General features: G+C 39.9%; 1 long non-coding RNA gene across 1 annotated transcript in view; it reads left to right on the top strand.

Moving 5' to 3' along the window:
* LOC113261624 (uncharacterized) overlaps nt 1-17273 on the top strand; it is a 341122-nt gene that overhangs the window by 19683 nt on the left and 304166 nt on the right. Inside the window, exons 7-9 of the long non-coding RNA XR_008957555.1 lie at nt 5726-5811; nt 9897-10026; nt 11112-11226. This is a non-coding gene — a long non-coding RNA (uncharacterized LOC113261624). The remainder of the gene's footprint in view (nt 1-5725; nt 5812-9896; nt 10027-11111; nt 11227-17273) is intronic.

The raw sequence follows: 17273 nt of genomic DNA, 5'->3' as shown, positions 1-17273 counted from the left end.
GGCATGACTCTGACTTTGCCCTCCAGGAATGAGACATGACCCACGATGAGTCCCACCAAGTTGTGAAGCTTTACCGTCTGCCTGGGCCTGATAGCCTCCCAAAGGGGGAAACCCACGCACTGGCTCTTCATGCTTCTCCCTTGTTAAAGGAACAGAGCTGGTGCCAGTTGGTTTATTTTGATTCATTCTACCTCTGACAGAAGAAGGGGAAGAGAGAGTCTCTCTTCCTTCTCTTCTGTGTGTGTTAAAATATACATAACATAAAATCAACCATGTTAACTATTTTTAAGTGCACAGTTCAGTGGCGTTAAGTCTATTTATACTTGTGTGTGGTACCACCACTACCCATCTCCAGAGCTTTTCCATCGTCCCACATCTGATCCCTTTTATTGCATCCCTTACCCTGGATCAGAAGCACCTTGAAAGCTGAGAACATGACTTTCTCATTTTTGAATTTCCACGGCCTTTCATAGAGTAGACACTCCCCGCGCATTTACATTCAACAGAGGGAAAGAGAAAAGAAAACTGTTGTTGTATTTATTACCAGTCACAAGGAAAGGAAGCTGCTGATACAGGGGAATTGTTTGCCTCCGTTTCCAGGGCCATCCTTCCCTTCCCCAGGAAATAATGAGAATAGAATTTCTTTTTTCATATAGAAGTTGTTATATCCTTTATGATGCCCTGCTAGCTTCTAATTAAGGAACATTCAGGAATTTCTGGTAAATTGAGTAATATGCCCCTAAATATCTAGAGTTGTGTCTTAAGTCCTTGCATAGAAAAACAAAAATGAAAGCAAATAACAACCAACCCAGGGGATAATGAACAGCCAAGCCCATGGTGGCACCTCATACTGGATACTTTCGTGGGTCTGGTCTTTTCTTCAAATGAACAAGAATTCTCTTTTACCTAAGTTCTTATTGATTAATGTGAGGAGACCACTTTTTATCTCTTTGAAGACCTTTTGTCAAAGATGTCTAAAACGTAATTTAGGATAAAAGGGTTCCGTCCAATTAGTGCCCGCCTCTTAAAAGATCACCTCCAGGAATTCAGTAAATATTTTTATATGCTTCCTTTAAGTTCGGAGGCTGGAGAGAAGGCTAGCAAATCAGTAAAACCAGATGCTGAAGGAATTTTCTGATGGGAGGAAGATGGTCAGAGGGTTCTCATACTCCTGGCTTAAAAATAAGTAGTTTGAAACAAAAAGTGAAAAGATGTAAAGCAGACGTATAAAGGGAGAGAGGGATGTTTTGACTGCTAAATGGAGGCGTGTCCCCTAAAATTACCCCTTTATGACATGTTTAAGCAAGTAGATATATGCCAAAATAAAGCTGCCAATGGGGTTTTGAAGCAAGATTACACTGTTGTACTACTGGGGTCTTTATTTCCTGGGAGCATTTTTGGATGATGGAAAAGATAAGAGGGGACATATACTGGGCCTAGGGAAGGATTCTTCATTGGACTGTTGGGGGAGTCAAGCTGTATTTCTTCTGTTCCTTGTAAGAAGAACCATTATTACCCGTCAGTCACTTTTTTGAGAACCTCCTATTGTATCTGGGAATTTATTCTAGTTCTCAGAAGTGAGGGGGCAAAAAGAGAAAGAATTATTTAGTAATAGGAATCCCATTGTTGGAGTCAGCAGATACTATTCATCACATATAATTCTTGCTCGGGAATGTCTTCATATTTGCCCTCGAGGGGCATTCCCTTATATCTTGTTCTAAACTTTAGCTATGTTAGGGAAAGATTGTAATTATGCAAGCATTTACATCCAGTGTTTGGCTTTCGTGTTGGTTAGAGTAACAGATGCTGCAACAAATAAGCCACAAAATTTCGGCTGCATACTACTAGGTCCAATGGTAACTTGGGGACCTAGACTCCTCCTGTCTTGTGACCCTACTGTCTCCAAGGGTTTCAGAGGCCTTACTCAAAGCCAGTAAGAGCAGGAAGACTATTAGGACAGAGCACACGTGCTTCTTACCTAAATTGTCATTAGATAACCCTAAGATGTGGTCTTCCAGATTATAAAATAAAGAGTAATATAAGTCATTAGATTTGTTTGGCATTCTCCAAACTCAAAACTGCTGATAGCTTTTTGTTTACCAACTTGGGTTAAAAAAAAATCTTAGCAAATTTATTTATTTATTTTTAATAATATATATTATTTCTCATTAAACAATTATTTAATTATCCCTGCTGAGCTTGGTGCCCGACACAGGACTCGATCTCATGACCCTGAGATCATGGCCTGAGCTGAAACCAAGAGTTGGATGCTTAACCGACTGAGCCACCCAGGCATCCCCCCCACCAAATCCTAACAAATTTAGAGAGAAGTTTAGCCTTTCTGAATTAACTATATATATACATAAAATGTGTTAGCGTATGTTTCTGTGCTGGTGTACCATTCAAGTTCAAAAAGTATTCATGTTCCAGAACACAGACTGGAAAAATACCTGTCTGTAAATTGATTGAGTTTATACGTTTCAAGGGCTTTGTCAATGAGAAAGAATCGTAATACAAGTTATCATGTAAGTGAAAAGGTGCTGGAGTTATTCATAATATGTTCTTATTCTCAGGGTAATCACTGATCAAATCCTTAAAAATTAATTTTGTAGTGTGCCCTAATAAAAGATTTCACTCTCCTCCTTGCTTCTATAGTTGATAGTATAAAACTTGGACCAGAAACATTTAGACCTATCTCCCACAAATGTTTCTTCTTCTTCCTTTTTTCCATTCAAGCTCTCTGCTATAAGCTAAAGGGGAGGAAATTCAGATTCCTAGAAGGAATAGCAAAAGAATGGATATCAGAAACATTTGACTATTGGTAATATAGGGAATATACTGATGGATACTACTGTGCTCTCTGGGTTCGGTGATATATAAGGGTTTATAGATATCTGTGAGTGAGTCAGGATTTCCAGTATGATTTGGGTCCTGTAGCAGAAGACAGTGTGAAGCGGGCAGCTTCTGTCCAAGACCACTGGAGCCCAGATGTTTTATCACCAGGCAGGTATAAACAAATCCTCTCTAATTATTACCCTCACTTTACAGTTAAGGAAACTGGAGCTCAGACTGTGTAAGGAATAAGTAATTGATGACTGAGGCAGAACTGTAGAGTGGAGGATTCCAGTTTGATGCTTTTTAATTACCAACCAGACCAGAAGAAGCAAAGACTAGTGGATGGTTCCTGATGGAATGGAAAGGGCTTCACTGAGGGGAGCACTTTGGCAGGAGCTGGTTTGAAGTTTCCTGAAAACTACCTCAGGGTTCAGAGACCTAAGCTGTAGACAGAAAGACCTAGGAAGCTTTGCCTTTTTGTGTCACTGGTAGTGAGAGAGTGAAACAGGTTAGGGAAGGGGATTTTCTTCCCCCTTGTAGTCAGTCTGATTCTCCTTCACATAAACTTGAGATGTTAGTTCTTTGGTTCTGTCTTTTGACTAAAAAGGAAGGCGTGCTCTGTCTCATTATTGTTCTTAAAGTCAAAGGACCAACATCATCTACCTTAGTCATTACTGCTTTTGCTGAATTAGTTACCCATGGTATGCTAGCTTCTGGGGGCACTTGGGAGAAATACCAGCAAAGACACTTTCTACATCTTTTAGATGATGAAGACCATGACAGATAGCAAGAGCACTTGTGACAGCTAATGCTTGTAAAGTGCTTTGTATATGCCAGGCACTGTTCTGAGAATTTCCCATAGATCAACTCACTGCATCCTCAACAATCTAGAGGTAAAAGTGTGATTAGGGACTTTCACAAAGTCACACAGGCAGAGAAAGAAAATGGATATATGAGTCTGTGGTCTTAACTGTTATGCCATCTTGATTCTCTTTTAGATATTTAAAAGTCAAAGTCAGGGAAAGCACTGATATTATCCAGTGTGAAGTACACTGAAAATAAGTAACTTCCGCCATATAAGAAGCTCAAGTTTAAAGTACTTGTTTTTCCAGTTGGCAAAACCAAAAAACAACCTCCAGAATGGGAGTAGATATTTTCAAATGACTATCAGATGAAGGGCTAGTATTCAAAATCTATAAAGACCTTATCAAACTCCATACCCAAAGAACAAATAATCCAATCAAGAAATGGGCAGAAAACATGAATAGACGTTTCTCCAAAGAAGACATATACATGGCCAACAGACACATGAAAAAAATGCTCAACATCACTCGGCATCAGGGAAATACAAATCAAAACCACAATGAGGTATCATTTCACATCAGTCAGAATGGCTAAAATTAAATTAGGAAACAACAGATGTTGGCGAAAGGGGAGCCCTCTTACAGTGTTGGTGGGAATGCAAGCTGGTGCAGCCACTCTGGAAAACATTATGGAGGTTCCTCAAAAGTTGAAAATAGAGCTACCCTATGACCCAGCAATTGCACTACTGGGTATTTACCCCAAAGATACAAATGTAGTGATTTGAAGGGGCACCTGCACTCCAATGTTTATAGCAGCAATGTCCACAAAAGCCAGACTGTGGAAAGACCCCAGATGTCCCTCAACAGATGAATGAATAAAGAAGAGGTGGTATATATATACACAATGAAATATTACACAGACATCAAAAATGAAATCAAGCCATTTGCAGCAATGTGGGTGGAACTAGAGGGTATTATGCTAAGCGAAATAAGTCAGTCAGTAAAAGACAATTGTCATATGATCTCACTGGGAATTATGTAAGACTGATGAACCACAGACCTGTACCCCTGAAACAAATAATACATTATATGTTAATAATTGAATTTAAATTTAAAAAAATTAAAATAAAGTACTTGTTTTCCTAAAAGTAGTTGTTTTAAGTTTAGACTATTCTGTTAAATATTTTCCTCAGCTTTTATAATATTAACCATAAACTATTTGAAAGAAATGAAAATCCTTTCTATTTCACCCAAATTAACCATTTTATAAAATTACATTGGATTAAAATTTTTCTTGCCGATAGCTTAAAGGAAGTTAGTAAAAATATTTTTAGCTTTATAGAAAACATTAAACCAATCAATAAATATGTTTTCCTTTTCTACAAATTGGTTAGATTCTTGCTTTTGATCTCTCAGAATGGAAACTCAGGTAGGTTTTACATTCCTCATTTCTTTTTTTTTTTAATAATAATTTTTTATTATGTTATGTTAGTCACCATACAGTACATCCTTAGTTTTTGAGGTAGGGTTCCATGAGTCATTATTTGCATATAACACCCAGTGCTCCATGCAATACGTGGCCTCCTCATTTCTATAGGTTTTGTCAGCAAATGTTGCTATACCTATGTATCTACATTTATATCTATTTCTATACACATGCTTACATGTCTGTATCTGTGATGATCATTATAGTTTTAAATTAACTTCCAAGTGACACTTTTGATACCATTACTGACTTACTAATTGTTGTATCTTCCTTCATTCCACCAAAGGGACTTATGGTGGGTAAAATATATTTCTCTGGTAATATATGTGGGGAAAAGAGAAAGCAAATAAGTTGAGAAGATGAAGTCAGGGTAATGCTTTATTCAAATGCATGTCACATGTGCCAAAGCGCGTGTGCACTTTGCCGTAGGTGGGCTGCAAACTTAGTCCCCATTGCTAACAGTTGATTAAGATGTTATGGGACTTACTGCGTTCCTAAGAAAGAAAGTAGGAAGTTGAGACAGGCACAGCTATCCTTAGCACTGAGGCCTGAAAGTACACAGACCATGCTAACATGTCAAACACTCACTGTGTTTACCCAGAACGTAGAGCTGTTTCCTGACCTAAAGGACCTGCTCGGGACACAATATCACATCCAATAGATGGGAATATAAAGCTCGCCTCTCAGGTAAATGCTCTCCCCTCTTGGCACCCCTGCTGTGTTTTTGCTCCTCCTCCTCCTCCTCCTCCATACAATGACTTTTTAAAACTGTCTCTACTTTCTTCTTTTTTTGTTTTTGTTTTGTTTTTAAATGTTTTTTTATTATATTATGTTAGTCACCATACAGTACATCCCCGGTTTCCGATGTAAAGCTTGATGATTCATTAGTTGCGTATAACACCCAGTGCACCATGCAATACGTGCCCTCCTTACTACCCATCACCGGTCTATCCCATTCCCCCACCCCCCTCCCCTCTGAGGCCCTCAGTTTGTTTCTCATAGTCCATAGTCTCTCATGTTTCATTCCCCCTTCTGATTACCCCCCATTTCTTTATCCCTTTCTTCCCCTACTGATCTTCCTAGTTCTTATGTTCCATAGATGAGAGAAATCATATGATAATTGTCTTTCTCTGCTTGACTTATTTCACTTAGCATTATCTCCTCCAGTGCCGTCCATGTTGCGACAAATGTTGAGAATTCATTCTTTCTGATAGCTGAGTAATATTCCATTGTATATATGGACCACAACTTCTTTTTTTTTTTTTTTTTAAAGATTTTATTTATTTATGTGACAGAGAGACAGCCAGCGAGAGAGGGAACACAGCAGGGGGAGTGGGAGAGGAAGAAGCAGGCTCCCAGCGGAGGAGCCTGATGTGGGACTCGATCCCGGATCGCCAGGATCACGCCCTGAGCCGAAGGCAGACGCTTTAACGACTGCGCTACCCAGGCGCCCCTGGACCACAACTTCTTAATCCAGTCATCTGTTGAAGGGCATCTTGGCTCCTTCCACGATTTAGCTATTGTGGACAATGCTGCTATGAACATTGGGGTGCATATGGCTCTTCTCTTCACTACGTCTGTATCTTTGGGGTAAACACCCAGTAGTGCAATGGCTGGGTCATAGGGTAGCTCAATTTTTTACTTTTTATGGGACCTCCACACTGTTCCAGAGTGGCTGTACCAACTTGCATTTCTACCAACAATGTAGGAGGGATCCCCTTTCTCCACATTTTCTCCAACAATTGTTGTTTCTTGCCTTGTCTATTTTTGCCATTCTAACTGGCGTAAGGTGGTATCTCAGTGTGGTTTTGATTTGAATTTCCCTGATGGCTAATGATTTTGAACATTTTTTCATGTGTCTGTTAGCCATTTGTATGTCTTCATTGGAAAAGTGTCTATTCATATCTTCTGCCCATTTTTTGATTTGTTTATTTGTTTCTCGTGTATTGAGTTTGAGAAGTTCTTTGTAGATCTTGGATACCAGTCTTTTATCTGTAGCGTCATTTGCAAATATCTTCTCCCATTCCGTGGGCTGCCTCTTAGTTTTTTTGACTGTTTCCTTGGCTGTGCAGAAGCTTTTTATCTTGATGAAGTCCCATAAGTTCGTTTTATCTTTTGTTTCTCTTGCCTTTGGAGATGTGTCATGAAAAAGGTTGCTTTGGCCGATGTCGTAGAGGTTGTTGCCTATGTTCTCCTCTAGAATTTTGATGGATTCCTGTCTTTCATCCATTTGGAGTTTATTTTTGTGTATGGTGTGAGAGAGTGGTCAAGTTTCATTCTTTTGCATATAGCTATCCAATTTTCCCAGCACCATTTATTGAAGAGACTGTCTTTTTTCCACCGGATGATTTTTCCTGCTTTATCAAAGATTAGTTGCCCAAAGAGCCAAGGGTCCATTTCTGGGGTCTGTATTCTGTTCCATTGGTCTATGTGTCTGTTTTTGTGCCAGTACCATGCTGTCTTTGTGATCACAGCTTTGTAGTACAGCTCGAAATCTGGCATTGTGATGCCCCCAGCTTTGTTTTTCCTTTTCAACAGTTCCTTGGTGATTCGGGGCCTTTTCTGTTTCCATACAAATTTAAGGAGTATTTGTTCCAGTTCTTTGAAAAATGTCATTGGTATTTTGATCGGGATAGCATTGAAAGTGTAGATTGCTCTGGGTAGCATGGACATTTTAACTATGTTAATTCTTCCGATCCATGAGCATGGAATATTTTTCCATCTTTTTGTGTCTTCTTCAATGTCTTTCAAGAGTGATTTGTAGTTTCTAGAATATAGATTCTTTACGTCTCTGGTTAAGTTAATTCCAAGGTAACGTATGGTTTTTGGTGCTATTGTAAATGGGATGGATTCCCTAATTTCTCTTTCTTCAGTCTTATTATTCGCGTATAGAAATGCAACTGATTTCTGAGCATTGATTTTGTATCCCGCCACATTACTGAATTGCTCTATAACTTCTAATAGTTTGGGAGTGGATTCTTTTGGGTTTTCCATATAGAGTATCATGTCATCTGCAAAGAGAGACATTTTGACTTCTTCTTTGCCGATTTGAATACCTTTTGTCCCTTTTTGTTGTCTGATTGCTGTTGCAAGGACTTCTAGTACTATGTTGAATAATAGTGGCGAGAGTGGGCATCCTTGTCGTGTTCCTGATCTTAAGGGAAAGGCTTCCAGCTTTTCCCCATTGAGAATAATATTTGCAGTAGGCTTTTCACAGATGGCTTTTATGAGATTGAGAAATGTACCCTCTATTCCTACACTCTGAAGGGTTTTAATCAGGAAAGGATGCTGTATTTTGTCAAATGCTTTTTCTGCATCAATTGAGAGGATCATATGGTTCCTGAGTCTTTTCTTGTTGATATGATGTATCACGCTGATTGATTTGTGAATGTTGAACCATGCTTGCATCCCTATGAATCCCACTTGGTCATGATGGATAATCCGTTTAATGTACTGTTGGATTCTATTAGCCAGGATCTTGTTGAGGATTTTGGCGTCCATATTCATTAGGGAAATCGGTCTGTAATTCTCCTTTTTGAGGGGGTCTTTGCCTGGTTTGGGGATCAAGGTAATATTGGCCTCATAGAATGAGTTTGGTAGCTTTCCTTCTGTTTCTATTTTTTGAAATAGCTTTAGGAGAATAGGTATTATTTCTTCTTTGAATGTTTGGTAGAATTCCCCAGGAAAACCGTCCGGGCCTGGAGTTTTGTTATTTGGAAGGTTGTTTATCACTGACTCAATCTCTTCATAATTAATTGGCCTGTTTAAGAAATCAATTTCTTCCTGTTTCAGTCTTAGTAGTTTATAGGTTTCCAGGAAGACCTCCATCTCTTCCAGATTGCTTAATTTATTGGCATATAGCTGTTGATAAAAGTTCTAATAATCCTTCCAATTTCAATGGTGTTGGTCGTGACCTCTCCTTTTTCATTCATAATTTTATTAATTTGGGTCCTTTCTCTTTTCTTTTGGATAAGTCTTGCCAGTGGTCATCTCTACTTTCTTCTAACTCCCTAATCCTCTTCCTTCATCTCTCACCTTCTGCTGTCTCCGAAAATGACCTACTGCAAAGACGAAATGGAAGCCATCAGCCGGGAAACGAGTCTTTTCACTAGCACTGAAGTGAATCTCCCTGCCCTGCGCATCCTTCCTCTCTTCTTGGCGTGCACTAGAGTTGCTGCTCCACCCTGGGAAGAATAGTTCTTGTACTTGAGCTGCGAATTCTTTTTCTTCTTGAAATCCTGTGCTTACCATGTTGTCTTCTCTCTTGTATGGCCAGTCTCTCTCAGTAGCACTGAAATATGCTCAGACTCCTTAAACTTAAAAAAAGAAACCTTCTGGTAGGACCCCGCATCTATATCCCGGAGCAGCTCATTTTCCCTGACCTCCCCATTTACAGCAGAGTTCCCAAAAGGCAGCCCATGTTTACTGCCTCCTTTACCCTATTTCCTGATAACCATTCTTGCTGTTTCACACTGAATCTACCATGACCACATCTATAAGATCACCAGTCACCTGAGTGGCACCAAATCCTGTGAACATGCTTCAACTTTGTGAGCTCTTTAGTGGATTTCCAAAAAAACTTTCTCTTTATTTTGATGAATAAGGCAGAGTTCACGTCAGTGGCTCACAACCAAAGAGCCCAACTGATACTCTAACTCTCCAATCATATCTTGCACTGCTCTTCTTTTTGCTCTTCCTGGTCCGCTCACAGTCTTTTTTTTTTCCTCCCCTTCCTCAGTTTGTTAATTAAGCTCTGTTCTTTCCTACCACAGGGCCTTGGCACATGCTGATTCCCCTGTCTGGAAATCTCATCCTCTCCCTCTTCACTTGACATTTTTAATTCTTCACATTGAGGTCAAATGCCACTTCTTCTGAGGAACCTTCCCTAGCTCTCCAGACTTGGTAAGAAGCCCTGTTATGTATTCTCAAAGCCCAGCAATATAGTTTAATATTCTCATAAAGTACTGACTAGCTCTTCACCTGGTGTGATGATAGGGTTTTAATGTTAATTCCAACCACATGGTGACATTCCAAAACATATTTAGTGGACTATTCAAGTAGGATGTGTGTGACCATTGTTTAAACAGTGGGAAGAACATCTTTTCAAGTCAGAGTGCTTGTCCTAATGACTCATGGGCCTTTCAAGGATGTCTGGAAACAACTCTGCTTATTGTCTTTATTATGATCATGACAGTTGCAGAAAAACAACCAGTTCAGAGGCCCTGAGCCAATGCAGGGGGAGCCTAGATGCTGCCATGAAAAGTCTTTCCCTGACTGATTCATGGTTGCTGCCTCTTGTCTATATGGCTGCTTTACTGGCAGGTCATCCAATGGCGTACAGTCTGGCTCTTCATCCCAATACATGCTTCCCTTATCAACTTTTGTTTTTTATTATCCCTTGAGTTGCAAAGATTCCTTGATCCGGTGTGCTTACTGGATAAGTGTAGGAGGAAGAATACAAACAAGTATTATTTTGTACAGAGTTTTGAAATGAATATTTATTTGACACTATAACCCAGTGCAGGAGTGCAGGGGCAGAGTTACATTCTGCATTTCCCACATGAGGTCAAAGAAGCAATAACGAGAGAAGAAAGTTATAGCACCCAAGCCTGCTGACTTTAAATGTAGTGTTCTTTTCTGCCGTACCATTAATTTAAAAGTGTTTTAAACTTTTCATCTTCTTTTCACACAAGTTCTTACGTATGTTTACTTTATTGTCCATTTTCAACTCAATGCAGCAAAGATCCATTGGATGTTGTCTATATAGAAGACTTTGGGGAATATGGAACAAAAGATGTAGATTCTTCAAGCTTAATAATTTGGTGGGAGCGGAAGTGGAGACAGGATAATGTCATCTACTCTGTTAACTTCAGTGCTTCATGCCTGCCCTTTATAGAATTGAAATTAGGATTAATTTAAGATTTAGCTTCTCTTACATCCCACTCTTTAAATTTTGTATATCTTGCGCACATCTCTTCACCTACTAGACACCAAGTCAGATGACTGCAGAACTTATGAGAAGAAGATCGTGCTGACAAATGAATTTGTCTCTTTTCCTAACCTTGATCCAAAGTGAGGTGCAAGTGGCAACTGAGAGTCAAGGTGAATCTTAAACTTGGCGAAGTAGAAGAATTATTTACTAATATTTCAATTATTTGATATTTCCACATACAGTATTTCAATATTTAAATTACCCAGCTTGATCACCTATTGAGAAAACCCTGAGCTTAGTTTTTCACTATTGCCAAGACACCATGGAAAAGTAGAATGAGTGTTTACCTTCTGTGAGAGAGACTGTTCTTTGCCTTCCCCAATATCCAACCTAGTCATGTGAGATAAGGATAGATTTTCCAGCTTCCCTCATCACTAGGCTGGCTGTGTGACTATGTACTGGCCACTGAGATGTCATGGTAGACTATGGCAGTCTTAGGGAATCTTTTTTTTTTTTTTAAGTTAAATTCTTTTTTTTTTTTTTTTAAGATTTTATTTATTTATTCTACAGAGATAGAGACAGCCAGCGAGAGAGGAAACACAAGCAGGGGGAGTGGGAGAGGAAGAAGCAGGCTCATAGTGGAGGAGCCTGATGTGGGGCTCAATCCCATAACACCAGGATCACGCCCTGAGCCGAAGGCAGACGCTTAACCGCTGTGCCACCCAGGCGCCCCGGGAATCTTAAAAGACAACTGGCATGCACCCTTAACCCTCTTCCTTATGGTCAATGCACACGCAGTTGCCTTAGATTATGGGATGGCATAAGACAGCTGGGGGTGCATTAGTATAGAAGCCTCCATACCAGGTCTGGAGGCCATCACAGAACTTCTTTTAAGGGGAATAAAATAAAAATCGGTCTTTTGAAGGCCACTGTTGTTCTGAGGTTTATGTCACAATCAGCTGAACCCAATCCTAGATGAATTCTTCCCATTCTGCCACTATCAGGAATGTCCTAAAGCCTGGATATTATTTGTTCCCTGAGAAAGACAACTCAGATCTTTCTGTATTTCTAGGCCCTGGGGTCTACCATCTATAAGGACAAGCCATTAGACACTATTATGACCCAACAGATACAAATAATTTTTTGTTTATTTGTCTGAGAGATGTGAAGGGAAAGAACTCAAGAGAAAAGTGAAAGGAGTTCTGGGATATTGGAAGGATACTCGAGGACTGGGAAGTGAATTGGGGTTTATAGTTTCAGTTAGTAGTGGGGATCGACTTCACTGAAAAGCTGTACCTTTGTGGATACAGAATTTCACATGGAGGTGGCCATGTGGGTGCCATGTAGGCTAGACACTAGATACTCTAGTCTTGGGAGCTTCATCGAAGGCCCCCATGCCTGAGCTTGGAATAGAGGGAGAGCTATGGGTGGCACCATTTCTTTCACCATAGATTGAGAGCATCAGTGACCAAGATAGAATAGCAGCCCCTGTCCCATTTTTCTGGGCACCATAGCTCTAGATTTCTTGTTTAAAAGAATGGAAGAGAAATAAGTCAGTCAGAGAAAGACAGTATCATAGGATCTCACTGATATGCATAATTTCAGAAACAAGGCTGAGAATCATAGGGGAAGAGAGGAAAAAATGAAACAAGAGGAAACCAGAGAGGGAGACAAACCCTAAGAGACTCTTAATCATAGGAAACAAACTGAGGGTTGCTGGAGGGGAGGGGGGTGGGGGAATGGGGTAACTGGGTGAGGGAAATTGGGGAGGGTATGTGTTGCAATGAGCACTGGGTATTATATAAGACTGATGAACCACAGACCTGTACCCCTGAAACAAATAACACATTATATGTTAATTAATTGAATTTAAATAAAAAATTATATAAAAGAACGTAAGGGGAGGTAATCCAAGAAGGTGACCTTTTTGGATTTCTCAAAACACTTGTTCAATGGGGGCATTGAGCCAGATTTGGGTCATTTTGGAACACAAAGAAATGTTGTGTTTCTGGCCCCTCATGGAGTAATTCATACCATTAGTGTTGGATGGAATGTCCGTGATCTCCTTTTACTTTTTCTCAAAGCCTACGAGGTGTTTCTCCCTTCAAAACATACATCTTGTTTCAACATGCCAAGTACAAAGTATTTAGGATAAACTTTTATAGCAGGAGATTAAGTACTTAATAAGTTCAACAAATAAATTGAGCTTATGGTTTGCACCAGGCATTGTTAATAGGCTGTTGGGATTCGTCAGAGGGCAAAGATGAATCCCTGGCCTTCTTGGAGTTTACCTTCTAGCTGGTGGACAGACAATAAACACAATATATTATTAAATAGAATATGCCAGAGGATGATTTAGTAGGAGTCTCAGAGTGAGGACACACAACATACTTTTGTTTCCTGGCTTCATTACACCCAGAGAGAGGCGAATCTGTCTGTCTTAGTGAAAATGTACCAGATGAGTGTACAATCTAGTGCATTTGAAGAAAATGACCCTTTGTGAGCTTACATAAAGAATTCCTGAAATTGTCCAAAACAGTACCCTTAGGTATTACTGAGAACCCGGCCAAAAGTAGCAGATTTGAGGAGCAGACATCTGATCCCAAACATTTTGCAGCTTATAAACAGAGCAGCACATTGACAAGAAGTAAAGATGTTAAAAATACAACAGATGAATGAATTTCTTGCTTTCCTGAGGCTAAATGCTGTGGTGAACTTGGGGTGTTACTGACAGTCTCCGAGGAGAGAGATTCATTTCTGTCGGCCTTTGAAATTTTTCCAGTTACAACAAACTTCCTGGACTGTGTGCAGATTGAGAACACTTTCATCTGGTAGGCTAAGAGTGATTATGTTGTGTATTGGCTTTGGTATCGGTCATTGTCTGTTCAGGAGGAGGAGGGCTTGTCAGCTTCCGTGGAGATGGGTCTGCTGGATTTGGAGTGCTGGCCTCAGCAGGTGGCTCTGAGAGAAGGGGCTGGGGAGTAGATAACTAGATGTTATCAGAAAGGATAGAACTGTTAAAAATGTGAGGATCTAGGGCAGGGTTTAAGGGTCCCTGGCCATTTTGGGAAAATGGGGGATGGAACAGAGGGCTGGAAAAGGGGAAGGCTGTGAAACCATTATTTAATATGTTCAGAGCTGAGCAGGGCCAGGCCAGGGAGCACGTTCAGGGGATTTGTGGTGCAAGGAAGGCTGGAAATGAGGGGTCCTCTCCTGGAGGTGAGAGGAGGTGACTTTGGGAAGAGTTTTAACTTGGAAACAAGAACTGAGTTGGAGGGATAACAAAGAACATTTAAGGCATTCTGAGGTTTATAGGCTGACTCTGAACACTGCCATAAAAGGGCATTTTAATCCATGCCCGAAGGGTTAAAAATTAGCTGCTAAAATAAAGCATGTGCTATGCTTTGGCTATGGCACTGCTTTCTAAAGAGAGGTTGACTTTATCCTGGTTGTGGGTATCTCGGGATATAAACGATCTGACGTAGGCTGACTGCACAGAGTAGGCTGTCTAAATGTTTCTGGATTTTTGGATTCAATGTAGCTATTGATTCAAAGCTGTAGTTCAGTGTCTCGCTAAACTCTCTGCCATTTTGTCCACTGAGAAATCAGAATATGTTTTCTCTTGGCATAATACATGACAAGTTCAGTTACAACCCACAGATGTTGTTTTCTTGTCATTTTGTGTGTGTGTGTGTATACAGTTATAGTTATATATAGTATATAATCCTATATGGTATAGTGTGTGAATACATATAGTTAGTTATATATAGTGTATAACTGTATGTTATATAGTGTGTGTTATATATAGTTATAGTTATATATAACCTATATATGGTTGTATGCTGTAGTATATATACGTATAATATATAGTTATATGTAACTGAACTATACTATGTTTAGTTCATATACTAGATATGAAACATAGTATTTCTTATGAAATACATAGTTACATATGTTATAAGTTATATGTATAGATACATGTTTTATATGTTATATGTACATAAATATATATAGCTCTAACAGTATATATATATGTAACCATATAGTGTTTTGTAACTTTAAAACATTTCACGTGCTTTTAAGAAGATTCACTTTACCCTTTAAAAAGCTAGACTTACAATTTGGAAATGCTATCACTAAGCAGCAGATGCTTGGTGTTTGAGCCACAGGATTTAATTTTTTCCCAATTCAGATGAGGTTCTCTGTTCAGGCTCCAGAAGTAGTTTAACCTCTCTCTCTCCATCAGTAAATACATATATACATAAATATCCCCACATGAATGCATACAGAGGTATATACTCACTCTTACATATGCACACATGCATATTCACATCTATACCTTTAAAAAACCAGTTGAACATTGGGAACATTGAAGAAAATGGCCTCACTATGTTTAAATATGGTACTTTAGAGCAATTCTCTAATGAAATAATTTGGCACATTTTTCACTAATCTTTTATCTGTCATCACTTTTCCTAATTTTAATATATTTCACACCCAGACTTGGATTACCAAATTTGATTTAAACTCACCCTATTTCTCTTCCTGGGGTGATTTCATGACTCTGGGACCTCCAGCTCTTTGATCAAAGCTGTGCTACATCTCAGCAGCTGTCTTAACTACTCTAGAGAGAGCAGTTTGAGTCCTTCCAAGCACATCAAAGAGAAGGTGTTAGTTTGCCTTTCTCACACCCCTGCTCTGAGAACATCTGCTTCCCGTCTCCCATATGCAGGAGTCCAATGGAAAGAAAGTGCCAAAAGGAGGGCGATTCTATGGAGAAGGTAAATGCCCTCCTGACTAGGTCTTCTCCAATCCTGAAGGCTCTTCTGGCCTTGATTAAGTTTGAGAGCAGTTCATAAATCATGGTGTACTGGCGAGGGTGCTAGGTAAGGAATCCGGTGGTCTTAATGACTGTCCAGCTCTGCCATGAGGTAGCATTGTCATTTTGGGCAGATCTTCAGTTTTCTGATTCTCCATTTCTTCATCTATAAAATGAGATAGTGGGATATTATGGCCTTAAATTTCTTTAAAATTTTATGATACCAGTTTATTCCTGACACCCTTCTTATCATATCAATAGTGCAAAGTCTTATAAGGAGGCAGACTAAAATAAGGTTTGGGGGGCACCTGGGTTGCTTAGTCGGTTAAGTGTCTGCCTTCGGCTCAGGTCATGATCCTGGGGTCCTGGGATTGAGCCCAACATCGGGCTATCTGCTTAGCAGGGAGCCTACTTCTCCCTCTCCTCCTGCCTGCTGCTCCCCCTGCTTGTGCTCACTTGCCTGCTCTCTCTGTCAAATAAATAAATATAAAATAAAATAAAATAAAATAAAATAAAATAAAATAAAATAAGGTTTGAAAAGGGTCTTTTGCTAGAAAGAAATCCACTCAAGCTACAGTAATTGGGGTTTGTTTTAAGGATACTTTATATAATTTCAGGTAAATCCAGGAACAAAAACCAAACATAACTGGGCAACAAGAGGACTGGCCACTGGGACCTGGAAAGCCACCAGGAACCCAAGCTATTCCTTCCACCTCTTTCCCAGGGGCCAACTCGAAGCAGCTGCTTCATTCTCTGTTCTCAGCCAACTCCTTTCTCTGTGCTTTCTTGTAGATGGCCACAGTGGCCTCCTTGGTTCAATGCCTCCTAACCAACTGCCAAATTTCCTTCGATCTTAGTTCATATTCATGGGAGAGAGAACCTGGCCACGCTGTTCTTTGTGAGCCTGTACACACAGATCACACATTTCTGGCCTGTCCTATGGGCTGGCTGTCTTTAGATCACGTGTCTTCTCTTGGTCCATCAGTGGTGCCTGGGCTGGGGGTTTCCTTGGGGGAGTCTGGTGGTAGAGAGAACATGCAGGTCTACTGGACAGAGCCCGTGGGCCATGGCACAGCAGGGGCATCCAGAAAGTGTGCGGACTGGCTACTTTCAGTCAAAAGGAGAAGTGGACTCCGCAGGCAAATTTATCAGCATGTCCAGTACAAGGTCCGTTTGACTTAGCTACTGAATTGTACATATAATTTTGGAAAGAATGCTTTCAGTAGATGGTGTAGGGCAACAATCAGATTATCAAGGAATGAAGAGTGAACAGGAGGTGTACAAGTGAACATGGTATAGACTGTATATTTTTGGCAGAGGAAGGAAGGAAACAAAATATGGATATAGACTTGTTAAAGGACATTTTTAAAAGACGAAAATACAGAAGTAATTTTAGCA

Source organism: Ursus arctos, unplaced genomic scaffold (genome assembly GCF_023065955.2).
Source record: "Ursus arctos isolate Adak ecotype North America unplaced genomic scaffold, UrsArc2.0 scaffold_5, whole genome shotgun sequence".
Taxonomy (NCBI): domain Eukaryota; kingdom Metazoa; phylum Chordata; class Mammalia; order Carnivora; family Ursidae; genus Ursus; species Ursus arctos.
The sequence above is the reverse complement of the archived record's forward strand: the minus strand, read 5'-3'. Positions and strand labels throughout refer to the sequence as shown.